A 26,374-nucleotide genomic window follows, 5' to 3' on the forward strand; every position below is an offset into this window, starting at 1 on the left:
TGGCAATATCTAGTAACTTTGTTCTGACTTGGCAGGATATCAGGATTTCACATTAATGGAGAAAAATCAGGACTCAACATCTTGAGTTATTAAAATAAAAAAATAGATAATTTTTGAAGCTCATTAAACTATGAAGCTTAAAATTCACTCCCCCCCACCAGTGGCCTAAGCAATATTTCAAGTATTTGTAATTTCAAATGAATAGAAATAAGAAAAAAAATTCATAAGTGAATTTTCTTCAAGTAAAAGAATTAATTGTGATTTATTTTTCCATGTAGGAATAGATGACTCTCAATGAGTATTACTGTATTTATCTCTATTTTTTTTCAAATATTTACACATTTTGCATCTTCTTAGAAAAAAGTTAAACTATTAACAAAGTTGCTTTTTCTTTTTTAAAAATTATCACAACACTGATTTCATGAGACTTACTCTCAACTTTTTTTTTTTTTTTTCTCTCAGCACAATGGTGGCTTCATCTTCATGACTTCTAAATGTTGGCAAGTCCCAAGGTTCACTCCTTAGACCTTTCCTTTTTTCTATACAGTAGTCACTTCCTTGGTTAACTAATGGCTTTGTATATTATCTATATACTGACAGTAATATCTCTTCAGTCAAGAACTACCTCCTGAACCTGAGATTTCAACTACCTGCTCAATATCTCCAACTGGATGACTAATGAGAATCAGAAACTCAACACATTCAAAGTGGGCTTCCCTGGTGGCTCAGCTGGTAAAGAATCCACACATTCAAAACCAATTTTCTAATCTTTCCTTCAAAATCTGCTCAGTTGCATCCAGTTTAGTTCGTGACAACCTCACATCTAGTTGGGAATAGTTAACACTTCTGCTATTACCCTCATATTCTCTATTTCCCCTCATACCAACTATCCAGTTCACTAGAAAATCCTATTGACTCTATCTTCAAGACATGTCCAGAATCCAACCACTATTAATCATTTCTACCCCTCCTGCCTTATTCCAGATTTCTTTCCAGGTTATAGAAAGGGCTTCCTGAATCCTTCTATTTCTACCCTTCATTTTCTATAGTCTAGAATTCTCACCACAGTAATAGCTTACTATTGTAGCTGAAACAAATTACCACAAAATGAATGACTTAAATTGGCACCAGTTAGATTTTCTATGGGTCTGAATTTCAGGTACAGTATGGCTCAGTTAGTTCTCTGTTTATGCCAAATCAAGATATTAGCAGGGTTATGTCCTTTTTATAGGCTCTAAGGAAAGAGCTTCCAAGACGGTTGAGTTTGTTGGCAGAATTCAGTTCTATGCAGTGTAAGTCTCAGATTTCAGTTTTCTTGCTAGCTTTTGGTTGAGTGTGGTTCTTGGCTTCTAAATGTTGCCTACATTCCTTGTCATGTGGCTCCCTTCTTCCATCTTCAAAGCTAGCAATGGTGTGTGGCATCTTTGTCACAGTTAGAATTCATCTCTGGATCTTTCTTCTGCCACATCCCTCTGACTAACACCAGATGGAGAAATTTCTCTGCTTGAAGATTTCAAGTGTATAGGTTGGACCTCTCCAAGTATTCCATAATGATCTTACTAGCTTAAGATCATTATGATCTTAATTACATTTGTTAAGTTCCTACATAGAAGAACCTAGATTAGATTTAATTGAATAGCTAGGAGAAGGGAAAGTTGTAGAGTATTTTTAGAATTCTATCATAGAAGCCAAACTATTCTGTTAAAACAGTAGGTAAATATGCTTTTCCTCTGCTCTATACCATAGAATGTTCCTTATTTCATGCAAAGCAAAAATCAAATTTCATAGAATGGCTTAAAAATACCTACACAAACTCTTCTTCTCTTAGCTAGGGCTCCAATTTTTCTTTTCCCTACTATTGAAATTTTCTTCTAAGGAGAAGATATTTTTTAAATTAAAAAAAAATGGAGAATAATTGCTTTACAATGTTGTGTTGGTTTCTCCATATAACACCATGAATCAGCCATAAGTATACTTATGCCCCCTCTTTCTTGAACCTTCCTTCCACTCTGCTACCCAATCTCACCCTCTAGGTCACTAAAGAGCACTGGGTTGAGCTTCATGTATTATACAGTAAATTCCCACCAGCTAGCTATTTTACATGGTAAGGTATATATTTCAATGCTACTTTCTCAATTAGTCCCACCCTGTTCTTCCCCTACTGTGTCCACCAGTCTTTTCTCTATGTCTGCATCTCTATTCCTGCCCTGAAAATAGGTTCATCAGTACCATTTTTCTAGATTCCATACATATGTGTTAATAGACAATATTTGCTTTTCTCTTTCTGACTTACTTCACTCTGTTCAGGCTCTAAGTTCACCCACTTCAGTTCAACTGACTCAAATTCATAACTTTTTATGACTGAGTTATAGTCCATTTTATATATGTCCACAGCTTCTTTATCCATTCTTTTGTCACTGGACATTTAAGTTGCTTCCGTGTCTTTCTTTTGTAAGTAGTGCTGCAGTGAATTTTGTGGTACATGTGTCTTTTTGAATTATGATTTTCTCAGTGTATATGCCCAGTAGTGGGATCATTGTATCATATGATTGTTTATTTCCAGTTTTTAAAGAATCTACATACTGTTCTCCATAATGACTGTATCAGTTTACATTCCCACCAATAGTGCAAGAAGGTTCCCTTTTCTCCACATGCTTTCCAGCATTTTTCATTTATAGGTTTTTCATAATAGCCATTCTAACTGTCGTGAGGTGATACCTCACTGTAATTTTGATTTGCATCTCTCTAATAATGAATGATGGCCATCATTTTTTCGTGTGCTTATTGGCCATCTGTATGAGAAGATATATTTCAATACTGTAGTCTTTTTGAAGAATTTTATATACACTAAGTAAGTACAAATTTTATCTACAGTATTAAAAGCAAACTTTAAAGTTTACTACTATGTAAATTCTGAAAACTTTATTTCTATTAACTAGTTTTTCTCAGTTTCAGCACCATTTCCACTTTGAATCACAACACTGTTTGATTCAGAGACTGCTCTGTGCATTATAGGATGTTTAGTACATCCTTAGCTTCTGCTAGCTAGATACCATGGGCACAACCCAGCTGCAGCAACCAAGACATCTCAAGACATTGCCAAATGTCTCTGAGTGGCGAAATTCCACGAGTGCAGAACCAAAAAATGTCAAAATAAATCTATTCTGATGCAGCAATGCCCAAAGGCAGGCAAGTACTCCTTTCTTAAATTTATAATTTCAGAAGTTTCATAATATCTTTTTAATACATTTATATAAATACATTATATTGGAAAGATAAAACAGATGTCAGAGCTTTCTCTATTACTAAACAACCTTCATTCAATCAGAAACATGGCTCAAATGTTTAACAATGAAAACAAAGTAATAAAACTAAAGAGCTAGACTATAGGGATTTCATACCAAAAAAACAAACAAACAAACAAACAAAAAACTGGCTAATAAAAAACATTCATATGACCATTATCATTGGTCCTTTTTATGACAGGTTAAAAGATCTGTCTTTACATGAATGCCCAATATTAATATCTGATATCCATGTTCTACAAAATTTATATTCAGTATCCTAAGACTGCATGTTTAATAAGTCTTTGATGAATATTTAAAATGCACCATAAATAGATTTTAAATAAGAGCTTAGTGTATGTCCCTGGTATTTGGCTTAAGGTTAGTTACTATAAAAGTCTAGGATACTGATAAAATTCTGATAAATAAATCCAAGTTACTCTCAAATGTTTTCGTGAAAAAATATGTATGATGTAATAGTCACATGCTATGTCTGATTTCTGGACAATGAAAAAAATATTAGTTCAAGCAGAGTGCAAACATAAGGACACACTTTAGCAGTGGAAGAAATTGAAAACTTTTGAGCACAATGACTAGCCAAGATGATTGAGACAGTTATTTCCAAGGTCATTAATAATATATGCACCTTTAAATTAAAATACAATTAAAAGCACAAATAAATGCTTTCATTTTTATCAGATTTTAAGCAGAGAAATGATGCTTAGAAATAAAAATTCAAAATCAACTACACAATAATATTTTTTAACAAATTAACTACATTTAGAATATTCTTAGATTTGGAAATTTTAATACCTAACATCCTTTCTAAAATGCTGTAATGAAAGTGAAAGTCACTTAGTCATGTCTGACTCTTTGCAACCCCTTGGACTATACAGTAAATGTATATGTAAAATAAAATATACAATAAATGTATATGTAAAGTATGTAGGTAAAATGAAGTAGGAGTATATGCAATTCTATGTTTTCAATAACAAATTTAAGATACTATTTTAATTTGTTTTGATTTACTAATGCATTTAGAAATATCTAACATCAGTAATTTTAAAGACCTTCATTTATCAATATTCAGTGTGCCATTCAACTATCATTTCCTTAGAGTTTTCCTTATGCCAGGCACTGTTATTTTGCAAGACCAAACAAGAGAGACTTGGTTTCTTGGTCATGGATCTTGTGTTGTAGTGGGGGAATAAAATGAGGAAATTAATGAACAATGAGTAACAAAATATGACACAGTAATAGCAATAAAGACAAAAAGATAGAAAGAATCTGAGCATTAATTAGACCAAAAGGTTGGGGAAGGCTCCCAGAGAAGTGATTCTAAACCAAGCCATTAATGAAAAAAAAAAAAAAAAAAAAACGCAACTTACGACAGGGAAACAAAATAACTACTATTTTTTGTAAAATTAAGCACTTCTTGAGTGTAAGCTAGAGTGTTGGAGCACAAGAACAATGTTTCTCTTTTGAATCATGAAAAAGAGAAAAGTAAAATTGAATCAGAAGAGGCCGCAGGATCTGCTTACTGGCTTGTCAACAATCGACATTATTTTTTCATGCATCCTGAAGAAACAGTTCTTTCAGGATCTTCTTTCTTGCTGATTCTTCAGGAAGAAATTAATTCTGTAATTTACAAATGAAAATTGCAGAGTTCTCAATCGAATACATGAAGCAATTTGGAAAAGATTGTTTCTGCAAAAGGAAAATCAAAATTTCAAAAAGCAGTACCACAGTCATCAAATAACCAATAAAAGTTCAAAAAGGACTTTAAGATCAGAGAAAGATGTGGTCAAAAAAAAAAAAAAAAAAAGAACATTTGTAGGTCCTGAAGTCATGGGGAAAGGGATTAAAGAGAATTCCAAACCCAGAGGGTTGTGATTGTCTTGCAATGTTTAAGAATATACCCATTTCAAATGTGTCATCTTGTTTTCCCCAGAGATAAAATGGTACTGTCAAAATAGTTGTCCTGATTTTAACTTGGTAAAGCTTTTTCTACAAAAAAGAAAAAAAATCTAATATTCATGAGTGGAAATTAATATTAAATATGAGGGAGGGACAGTATAATCAGCTCCTTTTCCTCAAGAGTACATGACTCTTTAAATGTGTCCAATCTTTCTGTACTGTTATGGGAATATGATTGAGTAACACAGTGAAGTGCTAGGGAAAGCTGAGGCTGAGAATTAGGTAGAAATAAAAGTCAGGAATTAAATAAGGATGATGAATTTCTGTTGATATCTTCAAAGGCAAGTAAAGTATCTCTGAATTTAAAACTTCTTCCCTCTGCTCTATTAAAATTCATTTGTGATATATACCACTCAAAATCTTATTCCTTGACATCCATCAGTCAGTCAGTTCAGTTGCTCAATCATGTCCGACTCTTTGCAACCCCATGAATCTCAGCACACCAGGCCTCCATGTCCATCACCAACTCCTAGAGTTTACTCAAACTCATGTCAGTTGAGTCCGTGATGCCATCCAACCATATCATCCTCTGTCGTCCCCTTCTCCTCCTGCCCCCAATCCCTCCCAGCATCAGGGTATTTTCCAATGAGTCAACTCTTCGCATGAGGTGGCCAAAGTATTGGAGTTTCAGCTTCAGCATCAGTCCTTCCAATGAACACCCAGGACTGATCTCCTTTAGGATAGACTGGTTGGATCTCCTTGCAGTCCAAGGGACTCTCAAGAGTCTTCTCCAACACCACAGTTCAAAAGCATCAATTTTTCGACACTCCACTTTCTTCACAGTCCAATGCTCAGCATCCATAATCCCTGTTAATTTCTTCATCAAATTGATATATATTAACTTTTTACAATCATCAATCATTAAATTTGAACATTTAAAAGTCATTAGTATGATCAGATTATTTTCCATGTTTCCTATTTAAATGAATAACTTTACAGTTGAATTCTTGCAAATTTCTATGCATTCTAATGGATTTATGTAAGTATGATGAAAAAAATTAGGAAGATTTAAAAAAATACTTTTGGCTTTAAGATAAAACTTCAAAAGTAGAATCAACAAAATGTTGGTATTTAGTTCTCCTAGATATATTGCCAAATTATTTTTAAATTCTTCTGGATGCCTGTGAGTAATAGACATAGCTCTTCAAAGTTATTTATTCAGAAATTTCTTTCTACTTATTTTCAATAATAATGATACAGGATTATTATATTGTTAATTTGTTTAAAAGCAAACAGTGCTAGGTCATAGAGCTTTGCCATTATTTTTCTAAGTAAGAAAGTAAAAGTGTTAGTCACTCAGTCCTATCAGACTCTGTGCAGTCCCATGGGCTTTCCTGGTACCTCAGCTGGTAAGAATCCACCTGAAATGCAGGAGACACCAATTCAATTTCTGTGTCAGGAAGATCCACTGGAGAAGGGATAGGCTACCCACTCCAGTATTATTGGGGTCCCCTGGTGGCTCAGCTGGTAAAGAATCCACCTGCAAAGTGGAAGACCTGTGTTCGATTCCTGGATTGGGAAGATCCTTTGGAAAAGGGAACAGCTACCCACTACTCCAGAATACTCCAGTATTCTGGCCTGAAGAATTCCATGGACTGCATAGTCCATGGGGTTACAAAGAGTTGGACATGACTAAGCAACTTTCATTTCCATGGAATGTAGTCCTGTCAGTCTCCTCTGTCCAGGAATTCCCCAGGCAAGAATACTGGAGTGGGTCATCATTCTCTTCTCCAGGGAATCTTCCCAACCAACGTTCTCCTACATTGCAGGCAGAATGTTTACTGACTGAGCCACAGGGGAAGCCCTTTTTATAAGCACATAATTTTTTAAATGGGATTCTGATTTCTACAGTAACATATAAATAACTTACTCTTTGTAGACATGTTAAACTTCCTAGGATGTTGGAAGCTCATTTTAAAATAGGAAATAGTTATTTATTATGTGGATAATAAATAAAACTGGTTTGCATGCTTGTTAGGTGCATGCTAAGTCACTTCAGTTGTGTCCCACTCTTTGTGACCCCATGAACTGTAGTCTGCCAGGCTCCTCTGTTCTTGGGATTTCCAGGCAAGAATATTCTTATATCTCCTGCATTGACAGACTGGTTCTTTACCACTAGGGCCATCTGGGTAGCTAACTGGCATAGTGAAGCTTAAAATAGAACTTTTTTTTTCTTCTCATTATGGAAATATGAATCCTAGCATCACTAAGTATTTGAAATCAAAGGCGAAACTTGTATTTTGAAAATGAAACAAAACAGTATAATGTTTAGGGAATTCTGTATTTGTGTATATTAATTGCCTGGGTTTTCAAGGATTACTGATGCATTATAACTCAAACTTCAAATGCCCTTCCAATGATCACCCTGTATGTGAATTTAAATCATTACAGAAAAATAGCATTAGAAGCTCTACTTTCATTTTGAAGGTACTTTGGAATATAAAACTCTCTTTTTTTCTCATTTTTCCCAGATTAACCTTAACCTACTGATTATCAAAGTTTTAAATGTATCTAGAATATTTTGCTTTCTGAAAATCATAGTTTGTGTTAATAGGCAGAATTTCAGGGTTAAGGAAGAAAAAAAAAATAAGCAAAATGTGCTATACCTAAGCTTTAAAAATTCACTTCCTCAAAAGTCAAGCATTGATGATAAAACAAATATTGTCTTAACAATTACTTTCCAAGGTTTCCTGAATCAGAAATGCTGGGTTTTAAAATATTTTTGATAGTTTTTCTTTACCTGCTTTTGTAATTTTATTTCTGACAAAAAACGGAGTGCTAAAAATAACAAACATGACTAATTCTCAATTGTCTGCAATAAAGAGAAGGCAAATAGGAAACTGGCATGATGGAATAAATTATATACACTGTTAGTTTAAAAATCCAATTTCAACCATTACTTTCAACCTCCTTCTTATTAATAAATAAAATTGGACTTCTCTAAGTTCCATTACCTCTTCTTTCATCTGAAAAATTCCCTGATGGAGCTGCTAGCATAAAGATTAATATCCCAAGAAAGGAAAGAGGGGATAGAAGGCAAGAAATAAATATGGATCCTTTACATACTTGATGTTTCACTCCAAATATATACATAAAATTAGAGAAAATATAGCTGAATTTTCTTAAATATATCACAATACTGACTCATTCAATTTAGAATCAGATTTCAAATAGACACTAGGGTTGGATTAAAGTCTATATGATACTAAAATTTCTTTCACTTTGAAAAGTGTGTGATTTTATATATGATCAAAATACAGAATTATATCTCTGTAAGTGAAATTAAAAGATGCTTACTGCTTGAAAGGAAAGTTATGACCAACCTAGACAGCACATTAAAAAGCAGAGACATTACTTTGCCAACAATGGTCCATCTAGTCAAGGCTATGGTTTTTCCAGTGGTCATGTATGGATGTGAGAGTTGGACTGTGAAGAAAGCTGAGCACAGAAAAATTAATGCTTTTGAACTGTGGTGTTGGACAAGACTCTTGAGAGTCCCTTGGACTGCAAGGAGATCCAACCAGTCCATCCTAAAGGAGATCAGTCCTGGGTATTCATTGGAAGGACTGATGCTGAAGCTGAAACTCCAATACTTTGGCCACCTCATGTGAAGAGTTGACTCATTGGAAAAGACCCTGATGCTGGGAGGGATTGGGGGCAGGAGGAAAAGGGGATGACAGAGGATGAGATGGCTGGATGGCATCACCGACTTGATGGGCATGAGTTTGAGTAAACTCTGGGAGTTGGTGATGGACAAGGAGGCCTGGCATGCTGTGATTCACGAGGTCACAGAGTCGGACATGACTGAGCGACTGAACTGAACTGAAGTGAAGTGTACTCTAAAATATTTTTACAGTTCACTAGTAAGAACTTTATTTAAAGTGTGAATCATTAATATTATAAGGAAACATAGATATGTTCATAGAAAGTTAATCTAGAAATCCCAAAATCTGTTTAGCTTCTTTTTATAATTAATTAATTTGTTGTAATTGGAGGGTAATTACTTTACAATACTGTGGTGGTTTTGCCATACATCGACATAAATCAGCCACGGTGTACATGTGTCCCCCCATCCTGAACCTCCTCCCACATCCGTTCCCGCTTGATCCCGCTGGGTTGTCCCAGAGCACCAGCTTTGAGTACCATACTTCATGCATTGAACTGGTCATCTATTTTTATGTATGGTAATACACATGTTTCAATGCTATTCTCTCAAATCATCCCACTCTCACCTTCTCCCACAGAGTTCAAAATCTGTTCTTTACATATGTGTCTCTTTTGCTGTCTCGCATATAGGGTTGTAATTATGGTCTTTCTAAATCCCATCTATATGTGTCAATATACTACATTGATATTTCTCTTTCTGGCTTACTTTGTATAATAGGCGCCAGTTTCATCCACCTCATTAGAACTAACACAAATGCATTCACTTTTATAGCTGACTAATATTCCATTGTGCCATAATTCCTTGTTCTTTTGTGTGCCAATGGATATCTAGGTTGCTTCTATATCCTAGCTATTGTAAACAGTGCTGCAATGAACATTGGGGTACATGTGTCCCTTTCAATTCTGGTTTCCTTGGTGTGTATGCCCAGCAGTGGGATGCTGGGTCATATGGAAGTTCTATTTCCAGTTTTTTAAGGAATCTTCATACTATTCTCCATAGTGGGTGTACTAGTTTGCATTCCCACCAATAGTGTAAGAGGGTTCCCCTTTCTCCACACCCTCTAAAGCATTTATTATTTGTAGACTTTTTGATGGCAGACATTCTGACTGGCATGATATGGTACCTCATTGTGTTTTTTATTTTCATATCTCTGATAATGAGTGATGTTGAGCATCTTTTTCATGTGTTTATTATCCATCTTAATGTCTTCTTTGGAGAAATGCCTGTTTAGGTCTTTGACCCCCCGCCCTTTTTTTTATAGGGTTGTTTATTTTTCTGGTATTGAGCTGCATGAGATGCTTATATGCTTTGGAAATTAATTATTTTTCAATTATTTTGTTTGCTATTATTTTCTCCCATTCTAAAGGGTGTCTTTTTAACTTGTTTATAGTTTCCTTCATTCTGAAAAAGCTTTTAAGTTTAAATAGGTCCTATTTATTTTTGTTTTTTATTTTCATTATTCTTTTTTTTTAATTTTTATTTTTACTAGTTGGAGGCTAATTACTTTACAATATTGTTTTTTTTTTTTTTTTTGTCCTACATTGACATGAATGAGCCATGGATTTACATGTGTTCCCCATCCTGGTCCCCCCTCCCACTTCCTTCCCCATCCCATCCCTCTGGGTCTTCCCACTGCACCAACCCTGAGCACTTGTCTCATGCATCCAACCTGGGTGGGCGATCTGTTTCACACCTGATAATATACATGTTTCAATGCTATTCTTTCAGATCATCCCACCCTCACCTTCTCCCACAGAGTCCAAAAGTCTGTTTGATACATCTATGTCTCTTTTTCTGTCCTGCATATAGGGTTATCCTTACCATCTTTTTAAATTCCACATATATGCATTAGTATACTGTATTGGTGTTTATCTTTCTGGCTTACTTCATTCTGTATAATGGGCTCCAGTTCCATCCATCTCATTAGAACTGATTTAACTCTGAGAAGTGGGTCATAGAGGATCTTGCTGTGATTTATGTCTGAGAGTGCTCTGCCTATGTTTTCCTCAAGGAGTATTATATTTAGATCTTTACATTTAGATTTTTAATTCATTTTGAGTTTGCTTCTGTGCATGGTGTAGAAAGTGTTCTAGCTTTTTCCATTGATCTATATTTCTGTGTTTGTGCCACTACCATACTGTCTTGATAACTGTAGCTTTGTAGTATAGTCTGAAGTCAGGAAGGTTGATTCCTCCAGTTCCATTCTTCTTGCTCAAGATTGCTTTGGCTATTCAAGGGTTTTTTTGTGTGTTTCCATACAAACTGTGATAGTGTTTGTTCTAGTTCTGTGAAAAATACTGTTGGTAGCTTGATAGGGATTGCATTGAATCTATAGACTGTTTTGAGTAGTAAACTCATTTTCACTATATTCATTTTTCTAACCCACATATATGGCATATTTCTGTTTATTTCTGTCATCTTTGATTTCTTTAATTATTGTTTTATAGTTTTCCTTATGTAGGTATTTTTTTCCTTTAGGTAAATTTATTTCTAAGTGTTTTATTCTTTTCATTGTAATGGTGAACATGATTTCTGCCTTAATTATTATTTCTGTTTTCAAATTTTTAGTGTATAGGAATGCAAGGGATTTCTGTGCATTAATTTTATAGCCTGTAACTTTATTATGCATTGATAAGATCTAGAAATTTTCTGATGGTGTCTTTCAGTTCAGTTCAGATCAGTTCAGTTCAGTCGCTCAGTCATGTCCGACTCTTTGCAACCCCATAAAAGGTAGCACACCAGGCCTTATTGTCAATCACCAATTCCCGGAGTTTACTCAAACTCAAGTCCATCGAGTCAGTGATGCATTCCAGCCATCTTATCCTCTGTCATCCCCTTCTCCTCCTGGCCCCAATCCCTCCCAGAATCAGGGTATTTTCCAGTGAATCAACTCTTCACATGAGGTGGCCAAAGTATTAGAATTTCAGCTTCAGCATCAGTCCTTCCAATGAACACCCAGGACTGATCTCCTTTAGGATGGACTGGTTGGACCTTCTTACAGACCAAGGGATTCTCAAGAGTCTTGTCCAACATCACAGCTCAAAAGCATCAATTTTTCAGTGCTCAGCTTTCTTCACAGTCCAACTCTCACATCCATACATGACCACTGGAAAAACCATAACCTTGACTAGAGGGACCATTGTTGGCAAAGTAATGTCTCTGCTTTTTAATATGCTATCTAGGTTGGTCATAACTTTCCTTCCAAGGAGTAAGTGTCTTTTAATTTCATGGCTGCAATCACCATCTGCAGTGATTTTGAAGCCACAAAAAATAAAATCTGACACTGTTTGCACTGTTTCCCCATCTATTTGCCATGAAATGATGGAACTGGATGCCATGATCTTAAGTTTTCTGAATGTTGAGATTTAAGTCATTTTTTTTCACTCTCCTCTTACACTTTCATCAAGAGGCCTTTTAGTTCCCCGTCACTTTCTGCCATAAGGGTGGTGTCATCTGTATATCTGAGGTTATTGCAATTTCTCCCAGCAATCTAGATTCTAGCTTGTGCTTCTTCCACCTAGAGTTTCTCATGATGTACTCTGCATGTAAGTTAGATAAGCAGGGTGACAATATACAGCCTTGACATACTGCTTTTCCGATTTGGAACAAGTCTGTTTTTCCATGTCCAGCTGTAACTGTTGCTACCTGATCTGCATGCAGGTTTCTCAAGAGGCAGGTCAGGTGATCTGGTATGCCCATCTCCTTCAGAATTTTTCACAGTTTATTGTGGTCCACACAGTCGAAGGCCTTGACATAGTCAATAAAGCAGAAATAGATGTTTTTCTGGAACTCTCTTGCATTTTCGATGATCTAGCGGATGTTGACAGTTTGACCTCTGGTTCCTCTGCCTTTCTGAAAGCCAGCTTGAACATCTGGAAGTTCTCGGTTCACGTATTGCTGAAGCATGGCTTGGAGAATTTTGAGCATTACCTTACTGGCATGTGAGATGAGTACAATTGTGCGGTAGTTTGAGCATTCTTTGGGATTGCCTTTCTTAGGGATTGGAATGAAAACTGACCCTTTCCAGTCCTGTGGCCACTGCTGAGTTTTCCAAATTCGCTGGCATATTGAGTGCAGCATTTTCACAGCATCATCTTTCAGGATTTGAAATAGCTCAACTGGAATTCCATCACATCCACTAGCTTTGTTCGTAGTGATGCTTTCTAAGTCCCACTTGACTTCACATTCCAGGATGTCTGGCTCTAGGTGAGTGATCACACCATTGTGATTATCTGGGTCATGAAGATCTTTTTTGTACAGTTCTTCTGTGTATTCTTCTCACCTCTTCTAAATATTTTCTGCTTCTGTTAGGTACATGCAATTTCTGTCCTTCATTGAACCCATTTTTGCATGAAATGTTCCCTTGGTATCTCTAATTTTCTTGAAGAGATCTTTAGTCTTCCCCATTCTGTTGTTCTCCTCTATTTCTTTGGATCAATCACTGAGGAAGGCTTTCTTATCTTTCCTTGCTATTCTTTGGAACTCTGTGAATTCAAATGGGAATGTCTTTCCTTTTCTCCTTTTATTTTCAGTTCTCTTTGTTTCACAGCTATTTATAAGGCCTCCTCAGACAACCATTTGCCTTTTTGCATTTCTTTTCCATGGGGATGCTCTTGATCTCTGTCTCCTGTACAGTGTCACAAACCTCCATCCATAGATCATCAGCCTCTCTGTCTATCAGATCTAGTCCCTTAAATCTGTTTCTCACTTCTACTGTATAGTCATAAGGAATTTGATTTAGGTCATACCTGAGTGGTCTAGTGGTTATCCCTACTTTCTTCAGTTTAAGTCTGAATTTGGCAATAAGGAGTTCATGATCTAAGCCACAGTCAGCTCCCGGTCTTACTTTGCTGACTGTATAGAGCTTCTCCATCTTTGTCTGCAAAGAATATAATCAATCTGATTTTGCTGTTGACTATCTGGTAATGTCCTTGTGTAGTGTCTTCTCTAAGAGGGTGTTTGCTATGACCAGTGTGTTCTCTTGGTAAAAGTCTATTAGCCTTCGCCCTGCTTCATTCCATACTCCAAGGCCAAATTTGCCTGTTATTCCAGGTGTTTCTGGACTTCCTACACTTGCATTCCTGTCCCCTCTAATGAGAAGGACATCTTTTCGGGGTGTTAGTTCTATGAGGTCTTGTAGAGCTTCATAAAACCATTCTACATCAACTCCTTCAGGAGTTACTAGTTGGAGCATAAGCTTGGATTACCATGATATTGAATGATTTGCCTCGGAAATGAACACAGATCATTCTATCATTTTTGAGATTGCATCCAAGTACTGCATTTCAGACTCTTGTTGACCATGATGGCTAATCCATATCTTCTAAGGGATTCCTGCCCACAGAAGTATATATAATGATAATCTGAGTTAAATTCGCCCATTCCAGTCTATTTGAGTTTGCTGATTCCCAGAATGTCAATGTTCACTCTTGCCATCTCCTGTTTGACCACTTCCAATTTGCCTTGATTCATGAACCTAACATTCCAGGTTCCTATGCAATATAGCTCTTTATAGCATCAGACCTTGCTTCTCTCACCAGTCCTATCCACAACTGGGTATTGGTTATGCTTTGGCTCCATCCCTTCATTCTTTCTGGAGTTATTTCTCCACTGATCTCCAGTAGCATACTGGGCACCTACTGACCTGGAAAGAGTTCCTCTTTCAATATCTTATCATTTTGCCTTTTGATACTGTTCATAGGGTTCTCAAGGCAAGAATACTGAAGTGGTTTGCCATTCCCTTCTCCAGTGGACCACATTCTGTCAGACCTCTCCACCATGGCCCAAACATCTTGGGTGGCCCCACACAGTATAGCTTAGTTTCACTGAGTTAGACAAGGTTTTGGTCCATGTGATCAGATTGGCTAGTTTTCTGTGATTTTGGTTTCAGTGTGTCTGCCCTTTGATATTCTCTGGCAACACCTACAGTCTTAATTTGGTTTCTCTTACCTTGGATGTGGGGTGTCGCTTTAGGGTTTTCTATATGGAGGATCATATCATCTACAAATGGTGAGAATCTTACTTCTTTTCCAATCTGGATTCTTTTATTTTTGCCATTGAGGAAAATGTTTACTGAGGGTTTGTCACATATGGCTTTTAATATGTTGAGATGTTTTCCTTCTATGCCTGTTTTCTGGAGAGTTTTTGTCATAAATGAGTGTTGAATTTTGTCAAAGGCTTTTTCTGCATCTGTTGAGATAATCATGGTTTTTATCTTTCGGCGAGGGCACAGGAGGGCCAAGAGGAGCTACTCCATGTTCAGGGTCAGGAGGGGTGGCCATGAAAAGATACCCTCGATGAAGGTAAGGAGCAGCGGCTGAGCTTTGCTGAAGCAGCCGTGAAGAGATATCCCACATTCAAGGTAAGAGAAACCCAAGTAAGATGGTAGGTGTTGCGAGACGGCATCAGAGGGCAGACACACTGAAACTATAATCACAGAAAACTAACCAATTTGATCACAGGACCACAGTCTTGTCTAAATAAATGAAACTAAGCCATGCTTGTGGGGCCACCCAAGATGGTCGGGTCATGGTGGAGAGGTCTGACAGAATGTGGTCCACTGGAGAAGGGAATGGCAAACCACTTCAATATTCTTGCCTTGAGAACCCCACAAGCAGCATGAGAAGGCAAAATGATAGGATACTGAACGAGGAACTCCCCAGGTCCATAGGTGCCCAGTATGCTACTGGAGATCACTGGAGAAATAACTCCAGAAAGAATGAAGGGTTGGAGCCAAACCAAAACCAATACCCAACTGTGGATGGGACTGGTGATAGAAACAATGTCTGATGCTATAAAGAGCAATATTGCATAAGAACTTGGAATGTTAGGTCCATAAATCAAGGCAAATTGGAAGTGGTCAAACAGGAGATGGCAAGAGTGAATGTTGACATTCTAGGAATAGCAAACTCAAATGGACTGGAATGGGTGAATTTAACTCAGATGACCATTTCATCTACTACTGTGGGCAGGAATCCCATAGAAGAAAAGGAGTAGCCATCATAGTCAACAAAAGAGTCTGAAATGCAGTACTTGGATGCAATCTCAAAAACGACAGAATGATCCGTGTTCGTTTCCAAGGCAAACCATTTGATATCATGGTAATCCAAGCTTATGCTCCAAACAGTAACACTGAAGAAACTGACATTGAACAGTTCTATGAAGACCTACAAGACCTTTTAGAATTAACACCCAAAAAAGATGTCCTTTTTCATTATAAGGGACTGGAATGCAAAAGTAGGAAGTCAAGAAACACCTGGAGTAATAGGCAAATTTGGCCTTGGAGTACCGAATGAAGCAGGGCAAAGGCTAATAGAGTTTTGCCAGGACAATGCACTGGTCATAGCAAACACACTCTTCTAACAACACAAGAGAAGACTCTACACATGGACATCACCAAATGGTCAACACCGAAATCAGATTGATTATATTCTTTGCAGCCAATGATGGAGGAGCTCTATACAGTCAGCAAAAACAAGACCAGGAGCTGATTGTCGCTCTGATCATGAACTCCTTATTGCCAAATTCAGACGTAAACTGAAGAAAGTAGGGATAACCACTAGACCATTCAGGTCTAGTGACCTGAATCATGACCTAAATCAAATCCCTTATGTCTATACAGTGGAAGTGAGAAATATATTTAAGGGACTAGTTCTGATAGACAGAGAGCCTGATGAACTATGGACGGAGGTTCGTGACACTGTACAGGAGACAGAGATCAAGACCATCCCCATGGAAAAGAAATGCAAAAAGGCCAAATGGTTGTCTGAGGGGGCCTTACAAATAGCTCTGAAATGAAGAGAGGTGAAAAACAAAGGAAAAAAGGAAAGATATTCACATATGAATGCCGAGTTCTAACGAATAGCCAGGAGAGATAAGAAAGCCTTCCTCGGTGCAAAGAAATCGAGAAAAACAGCAGAAAGGGAAAGATTAGAGATCTCTTCAAGAAAATTAGAGATACCAAGCGAACATTTCATGCAAAAATGGGCTCAATAAAGGACAGAAATTGTATGTACCTAACAGAAGCAGAAGATATTTAGAAGAGGTGAGAATACACAGAAGAACTGTACAAAAAAGATCTTCATGACCCATATAATCACGATGATGTGATCACTCACCTAGAGCCAGATATCCTGGAATGTGAAGTCAAGTGGGCCTTAGAAAGCATCACTACAAACAAAGCTAGTGGAGGTGATGGAATTCCAGCTGAGCTATTTCAAATCCTGAAAGATGATGCTGTGAAAATGCTGCACTCAATATGCCAGCGAATTTGGAAAACTCAGCAGTGGCCACAGGACTGGAAAGGGTCAGTTTTCATTCCAATCCCTAAGAAAGGCAATCCCAAAGAATGCTCAAACTACCGCACAATTGTACTCATCTCACATGCCAGTAAGGTAATGCTCAAAATTCTCCAAGCCAAGCTTCAGCAATACGTGAACTGAGAACTTCCAGATGTTCAAGCTGGCTTTCAAAAAGGCAGAAGAACCAGAGATCAAACTGTCAACATCCGCTAGATCATCGAAAATGCAAGAGATTTCCAGAAAAACATCTATTTCTGCTTTATTGACTATGTCAAGGCCTTCAACTGTGTGGATCACAATAAACTGTGAAAAATTCTGAAGGAGATGGGCATACCAGAGCACCTGACCTGCCTCTTGAGAAACTTGCATGCAGATCAGGTAGCATCAGTTACAGCTGGACATGGAAAAACAGACTTGTTCCAAATCAGAAAAGAAGTATATCAAGGATGTATATTGTCACCCTGCTTATCTAACTTATATGCAGAGTACATCATGAGAAACTCTAGGTGGAAGAAGCACAGCTGGAATCAAGATTGCCGAGAGAAATAAATCAGTAACCTCAGATATACAGATGACACCACCCTTATGGCAGAAAGTGAAGAAGAACTAAAAAACCTCTTGGTGAAAGTGAAAGAAGAGAGTGAAAAAGTTGGCTTAAAGCTTAACATTCAGAAAGCTAAGATCATGGCATCTAGTCCCATTACATCATGGGAAACAGATGGGTAGACAGTGGGAACAGTGTCAGACTTTATTTTTTTGGGCTCCAAAATCACTGCAGATAGTGACTCAGCCATGAAATTAAAAGACACTTACTCCTTGGAAGGAAAGTTATGACCAACCTAGATAGCATATTAAAAAGCAGAGACATTACTTTGCCAACAAATATCCTTCTGATCAAGGTTATGATTTTTCCAGTGGTCTTGTATGGATGTGAGAGTTGGACTGTGAAGAAAGCTGAGCACTGAAAAATTGATGCTTTTGAACTGTGATGTTGGACAAGACTCTTGAGAGTCCCTTGGACTGCAAGGAGATCCAACCAGTCCATCCTAAAGGAGATCAGTCCTGGGTGTTCATTGGAAGGACTGATGCTGAAACTGGAACTCCAATACTTTGGCCACCTCATGCGAAGAGTTGACTCATTGGAAAAGACCCTGATGCTGGGAGGGATTGGGGGCAGGAGGAGAAGGGGATGACAGAGTATGAGATGGCCGGGTGGTATCACCAACTCGACGGCCATGAGTTTGAGTAAATCCGGGAGTTGGTGATGGATAGGGAGACCTGGCGTGCTGAGATTTATGGGGTCGCAAAGAGTCGGACACAACTGAGCAACTGGACTGAACTCATTGTCTATTAATGTTCCCGGATTCAGGAGTCTCTGATGTTCTAAAGTTTTGGAATTAAGCTACCTGCCTCTGAGTTTTGGTCCTTCTCTTACAGTAGCCCCAGGACTTCTCCATCCATACAGCATAGATGATAAAACCCTTTAGTTATTGGTGAATCAACTCTCCACAGTGAGTAACACCCATAGAGATTCACAGAGTTATATAAAAAACAGAAGAAAGGGGAGGGAGATAGAGGTGACCAGTAGGAGAAAAGGGAGAGTCAAAAGAGAATAGAGTAATCAAGCCAGTAAAGAGTCAGACACGACTGAACGACTGAACTGAACTGAACTGAATCAAATCCCTAAGTGAAAATGGATACTGAAGATTAGATTCTTAGAGGTGCAAAATTGATAATAAATACCAAAAAGCAAGGATTAGAAACCTAGAATAGAGGTTAGACTCTCAAAAATACGCTATAAAAATGAAAAACAAAATCAATCACAACATTTATATATATATATATATATATATATATATATATATATGTGTGTGTGTGTGTATATATACAAACACACAAGATATATATATATGGAATTTTTTAAAATGACTTCTTTTAAAGGTAATCATAGGCTCTAAAAATGAAAGTTAAAGGAGTAATAAAGAACTAACTTTAAAAAAAAATAAAAAGTGATAATAGTAAAAATACATTTAGGAATTCCTCTGGAACTGTTGTGGGCAGTGTGGGGTCAGTTCAGTGTCAGATAGTCCCTTGTTCCAGCTTTTGCTTGTTCTCAAGTTCTATAAGTGCACTTCAAATGCACAATCAGTATTAACTGCAGGGTTTTAATCTGTTGCACCTGTAACTTCTGGAGTGGTTTCCTCTTATTTGTTTATCTGGCTTCCTCTGTTTGCAAATCTCTTCAGTGTCTAATGTCTGCCTTACATAAGGAGGCAAAGGTGATCACTAATTCAGGCTCACTCGTTCAGGTCTGTTGTAGGGAGGGAGGGACAAGGCCAACTAACATCACTGGCACGTGTGGGGAGTGCTTGCAGTGTGGGGCCACACTGGGTATGTGCTCAGGCTCTTAGTTGCTCTGCAAGAGTACTGTCCCAAGTGGGTCCTGCATTTCATGCACCTCCCAGGTCTAAACAGCTCAGGTTCTCGCGTACTCCCAAGGGCACAGACCTGGATGGACCTGTGCGTTTTGTGCCCTTCCCAGGTCCGAGCAGCTCAGATGACCAGGAGCTTGGCAAGCGCATGTCCTATGTGGGCCATGCATCTTATTCACCTCCCTGGTTCCTCAGGTGTGCCACGAGAGCACAGTCTCAGGTGTGCTGTGTGTCTCTTCTGGGGATCCGATCTCAGGCTGTGATACTTATGTCAGATATCAGCTGTCCAGGATCCCAGGAAGACGTGGTGAGCAACTGGGAGCCTGCTCACAGTTTGGTGGAAGATGCAGTCTCTGGGGCCCAAGATTGCAGCAGCCCCTTTCCTTCTGGCTCTGGCTATTGCACTCCTGCCTCTCCGCCTCTGTGGAGGGAGGGCCCTATATGACAGCCGACTTGCTCTCCTTTGGTATTCTCTCAATCCTTTGGTCTGTGAGTGTGCCAGGGCTCACCATGCAATGCTAGAGCCTTTTGTAGGAAAGGTCTCTCTCTCTCTCTCTCTCTCTCTCTCTCTGTCTCCCGCAATGATCCCTTGGTTTGGGTTGCTGTCTCACATTAGCTCCCTCAGATTGTCCTCAGGGCATTCAGGCCCTGTCCTTACCTCAAGGGACCTATGAGGTAGCCCACGCCTCCCTGCCTAGTCCCCATTCGCGGGTGGTGGACATGAGTGTGAGGTCACTTCTCTGTCTCCACTTGTAGCTTTACAGTTAGGGGTGTGTGTGTGTGTGTGTGTGTGTGTGTGTGTGTGTGTATTTCTTTTCTTTCCTTCCTTATTATGTTGCTCTCTGAAATTCCAAAACTCACCACAGACATACCTGTGAGGGGTTTCCTACTGTGTGGAAACCTCTCCTTCACGACTCCCTCCCCAGGACAGGTCTTGGTCACTAAATCTTTTGTCTCTGTTTTTGCCTTTTGTATTTTGTCCTACCTCCTTTTGAAGAGATTGCTGACTTTCTGGATGCCTGGTGTCCTCTGCCAGAGATCAGAAGTTGTTTTATGGAAGTTGCTCAACTTTCAAATGATCTTTTGATGAATTTGTAGGAGAGAAAGTGGTCTCCCGATTCTATTATTTCACCATCTTGGGGCTGCCCCATTAACTTCTTAATCTTCTCAATATCTTGACCAAATCATTAATTTGGCTATAGTCACATAATTTATATAATGAAGGAAATGAGAATGCTGAGAACTACATGATCTATAAATTCTTTTAATTATTTTTAATCTAACAAAAATATCAGGTGTAAGCAAAACTTCTAAAAATAAGATATAATTTTTGTGAAGTAATAATCTTGCCTGAAACCCATTATTCTCCAATATGCATATATATTCCTTTTTGTTGTTGTTGTTCTTGTTGTTTAGTCACTACATCATGTCCAACTCTTATGACCCTATGCATTGTAGTCTGGCAGGCTCTTCTGTCTATGGGATTTTCCCTACAAGAATACTGGAGTGTGTTGCCATTTTCTTCTCTAGAGATCTTCACTACCCATGTCTCCTGTATTGGCAGACCACTGAGCCACCTGTGAAACCCTTTAAATTTAACTATATTCCTTTACCCTTCAATTTTAGGTAGTATTTGGATAGAGAGAAGGATAGGTGTATAGATATGTGATAAAAACAAGTATAGCAAAATAATAACTATTAAATCTAGGTGGAGTGCTCAATTTTTTCAACTTTGCTCTTTTAAATTTTTCATAATGAAAGTTGGGAAATAAAAAAATAATCAGAATTATAAAAGAAATTCCCTCTATATAAAGTTAATATAATATTAGAAGAGAAGTAAATATTGCATGAGTTGGTTTTCTTTGACTATATTAAGTCCTTTCTAACATGTGGAACTACTAAAACCTTTATACATTGCTGGAGAGGATGTAAAATTATACAAACACTTTAGGAAATAATTCAATACTTTCTTAAGAATTTAAATATATAGTTGTCATGTAAACCAATTGCTCATCTTCTAGGTATTTGCCTAAGATAATTAAAAATCAGTATCGTTCACCTAAAAGCCAAACACCAGAAAGAATGCAAGATTCTAATAACACATCAATGATAAAAAAATTGTCCAAAGAAATAGTTGTCAGCAATAAAAAAGAATAGGATGTTGATGAATATGGCAATGTGAATGGATTTCAAAATATTAGACTGAGTGAAAAAGGTCAAATATGCATAATCTATGCTTTCAGATAATTCAGACAAGTCTATAGTGACAGAATGTCCTTCAGTGCTTCCCTAGGTGATAAGATGAACAGAAACAAGGACAAATTACAGAAAAGGCAGAAGGAAACTTTTGGGGATGATAGAAACATGTATTATAGCCATGTTTTTTGAGTTGATGCTTATGTTGAAAATGTCCAAGTTTTATGCTTTAAATATGTACAATTTGTTAATAGTTCACTTTAACAATGCCTCAGTAAAATTAACAAAAAAAGACATAAATTGCACTTTTCAAATATGCTTCAACACACAGACTGTATAGAGCTTCTCCATCTTTTGTTGCAAAGAATATAATCAATCTGATTTTGGTGTTGACCATCTGGTGATGTCCATGTGTAGAGTCTTCTCTTGTGTTGTTAGAAGAGGGTGTTTGCTATGACCAGTGCATTCTCTTGGCAAAACTCTGTTCGACTTTGCCCTGCTTCATTCTGTACTTCAAGGCCAAATTTGCCTGTTACTCCAGGTGTTTCTGACTTCCTACTTTTGCATTCCAGTTCCCTATAATGAAAAGGACATCTTTTTTGGGTGTTAGTTCTAAAAGGTCTTGCAGGTCTTCATAGAACTGTTCTACATCAACTCCTTCAGCGTTACTGGCGGGGCATAGACTTGGATTACTGTGATATCGGATGGTTTGCCTTGGAAACGAACACAGATCATTCTGTCGTTTTTGAGATTGCATCCAAGTACTGCATTTTGGACTCTTTTGTTGACTATGATGGCTACTCCATTTCTTCTAAGGATTCCTGCCTACAGTAGTAGATATAATTGTCATCTGAGTTAAATTCGCCCATTCCAGTCCATTTGAGTTCGCTGATTCCTAAAATGTTGACGTTCACTCTTGCCATCTCCTGTTTGACCACTTTCAATTTGCCTTGGTTCATGGACCTAACATTCCAGGTTCCTATGCAATATTGCTCTTTACAGCATCGGACCTTGTTTCTATCACCAGTCCTATCCACAACTGGGTATTGTTTTTGCTTTGGCTCCATCCCTTCATTTTTATCTGGAGTTATTTCTCCACTGATCTCCAGTAGCATACTGGGCACCTACTGACCTGGGGAGTCCATCTTTCAGTATCCTATCATTTGCCTTTTCATACTGTTCACAGGGTTCTCAAGGCAAGAATACTGAAGTGGTTTGCCATTCCCTTCTCCAGTGGACCACATTCTGTCAGACCTCTCCACCATGACCCGACCATCTTGGGTGGCCCCACACGGCATGGCTTAGCTTCATTGAGTTAGACACGACTGTGGTCCTGTGATCAGATTGGCTAGTTTTCTGTGATTATGGTTTCAGTGTGTTTGCCCTCTGATGCCCTCTGCAACACCTACCATCTTACTTGGGTTTCTCTTACCTTGGACGTGGGGTATCTCTTCACGGCTGCTTCAACAAAGCACAGCTGCTGCTCCTTACCTTGGATGAGAGATATCTCCTCACGGCTGCCTCTCCTGACCTTGAACGTGGAGTAGCTCCTCTCAGCCCTCCTGCGCCCATGCAGCTGCCACTCCTTGGCAGTGGGGTTGCTCCTCGCCTCTACATAGTTAATGATGAGTAATTCTCAGCAGGTCGTTTTTATTTCACGTTTTTTCTTTCTATGTTGGGGTATAAATTATACATCATTCCCCAGATGCTCATAGTTGGAGGCCATTTCTAAGAGCTATTAGAGACTTGATGAAGCACATATTATTTGCTCTTGGGCTCTGCAGAAACAAACATGTTAAACCATCCTGCATAGATGTTTCTTGTAGCCAAATTACTGAAACAGCCATTCACTCTACCAAAATTTCCAAGCATGAAGCATAAACAAAAATGACTATGAGTGTTTAAGTAATTCAATCTCCTTTCATTTGCTTATTTATTTACTTATTTGCCAACAGACATGATTAATATCAACAAGCTAATCCAGTACTATCAGCAAGAGAAATTGATTAAATATGTATCACCCAGAAACTCACTAGTATTTATTTGTGTTAACAAAAGCTTAACCTCTCTGTTCTCCTACTTTTAAAAGTTTTAGGTTTGGTATATTGATGAATCAAGAAAGGGCCAAGAAAGAGTCTTTGCCTTAGTTATATAGAAACCAGTCATAACAATAAGTCCTAGGTTACTTGCTTGATGTTTCATAGCTAGATACAGCTGTCTTCTTGAGACTATTTATAAAGTTAAAAAAAAAAAAATTCTAAGCCTTTGCTGAGTTATGAATCTCATTCCTCACCCCAAGAAAAATACAGACAATAAAAATTTAGAAGCAAAAAGTAAAATAAAATAAAAGGTAAGTTGCTCATGGATAATCATGAATTGAACTTGCAGTAGGGCTAATTTATTATCATATTGTGTATTATACTTCACATTTCAGCTTAAGGCACATAGTTCATACTGTTGAGGAAACTAATGTAAATACACAATTGTGAGTTAGAGTCAGAACTTGGAGGACATTGGGTCTACAAGCATGGTAGTAAAAGTAAAATCACATGGTATGGGGTATTTCACCAAAATGAAATTTATGAATTAAATATTGACAACTTATTCTACCCAGAGTACAGGTGTGACCTTGTTCCGAATTATTGACTGGCTGACTGGCTGAGGAAGAAGTTCAATTTTGCACCTGCAAAGAGTTCAAGAAGTTTGACTGTCTTGGTTTACCCTAGATTCAGAGATTATGAGGGAAAGCAAAAAATTATTAAACTAATGCAGGATCTTAGGCTCCATAAAGGCTTCTGGACCAAATTGTGCCATGACCTCCAGGGTCACATGATTGACAAATTTCTGTCATGATAAGTAATTTAAATTGCCCTAATCATTTTCTAACTCACTTAATTGAATAAATCTATAAATCCAAAATGCTATACTAACACATATATATGGAATTTAGAAAGATGGTAGTGATAACCTTATATGCAAAACAGAAAAAGAGACTCAGACGTATAGAACAGACTTGTGGATTCTGTGGGAGAAGGTGAGGGTGGGATGTTTCAAGAGAATAGCATCAAAACCTGTGTATTATCTAGGGTGAAACAGATCACCAGCCCAGGTTGGATGCATAAGACAAGTGCTCGGGCCTGGTGCAATGGGAAGACCCAGAGGGATCGGGTGGAGAGGGAGGTGGCGGGGGGGACCAGGATGGGGAATACATGTAAATCCATGGCTAATTCATTTCAATGTATGACAAAAACACTGCAATGTTATAAAGTAATTAGCCTCCAACTAATAAAAATAAATGGAAAAAAAAAATGTATAGCCACCCAGAGACAGACATTCTGGAGAGCGAAGTCAAGTAGGCTTTAAGAATGTTGTTAATACAGCAAGTGGATGTGACAGAACTATTCAATATCCTAAAGGATGATACCATCAAAGTGTTTTATTCAATATGTCAGCAAATCTGGAAGACCTAGCAGTGGCCACAGGACTAGAAAAGGTCAATCCTCACCTCAGTTCCCAAGAAGGGTAACATTAAAGAATGTGGTAACCATCAGACAACTGCACTCATCTCCCCTGTTATTAAGGTCATGATTAAAATCTTGCATGCTCAGCTTCAGCATTATGAGAGCCAAGAGATACCAGATGTCCAAACTGGGATTAGAAAAGGCAGAGGAACCAGAGATCAAATTGCCAACATTTACAGGATTCTAGAGAAAGCTAGGGAATTCCAGAAAAACATCTACCTCTGTTTCATTGACTATGTCAAAGCCTTTGATTGTGTGGACTGTAATAAACTGTGAAAAGCTCCTAAAGAGATGGGGATGTCAGACTATCTTACCTGTCACCTGAGAAACCTGTATGCGGGTCAAGAAGCAACAGTTAAATCTCTGTATGGAACAGATGATTTGTTCAAGATTGAGAAAGGGGTACAGCAGGGCTGCCTGCTATCACCCTCTTTATTTAATCTATATGCTGAGCACATCATGAGAAATGCCAGGCTGGATAAGTCACAAGTTGGAATCAAGATAAGTGGAAGAAACCTCAACAACCTCAGACGTGTGAATATCATCAGTCTAATGACAGAAAGTGAAGAGGAGCTAAAGAGCCTCTTGATGATGGTTTAGACCCTCTTGATGAGGGTGATGAAGGAGGAGAGTGAAAAAGCTGGCTTAGAACTATATATTAAAAAAAAAATGATAATGGTATCCCATCCTATTACTTCATGGAAGATAGAGAGGGAAAGGTGGAAGTAGTGACAGATTTACTCTTCTTGTGCTCTAAAATCCCTGCAGTTTGTAAGTTTAAAAGTATTGTTCTTATTAATACAGATATATTATTTCCAGTAGCTTGTTAAAGGTAAGTTATTATGTTCATTCAAAGTAAATTAAAAAAATTTGCCTTTACCAAGGACAAAACCTGTTAATCCTTCTAAGGCATGAGTCTATAGGGAGTCTGTCCAGCAGTCTCTCTGGTAAAATCATAGAGAAATGGAATAATGTATGTTTCCAGAGTAAGTCCTTG

At 37.9% G+C, this 26,374-nt stretch overlaps 1 pseudogene; it reads left to right on the top strand.

Moving 5' to 3' along the window:
* The first annotated feature begins 15,224 nt into the window (after window positions 1-15,224).
* LOC139036375 (craniofacial development protein 2 pseudogene) lies at window positions 15,225-20,105 on the top strand (annotated as a pseudogene).
* The last annotated feature ends 6,269 nt before the right edge of the window (window positions 20,106-26,374 follow it).

This window comes from Odocoileus virginianus, chromosome 8 (genome assembly GCF_023699985.2).
Source record: "Odocoileus virginianus isolate 20LAN1187 ecotype Illinois chromosome 8, Ovbor_1.2, whole genome shotgun sequence".
NCBI classification, from domain to species: domain Eukaryota; kingdom Metazoa; phylum Chordata; class Mammalia; order Artiodactyla; family Cervidae; genus Odocoileus; species Odocoileus virginianus.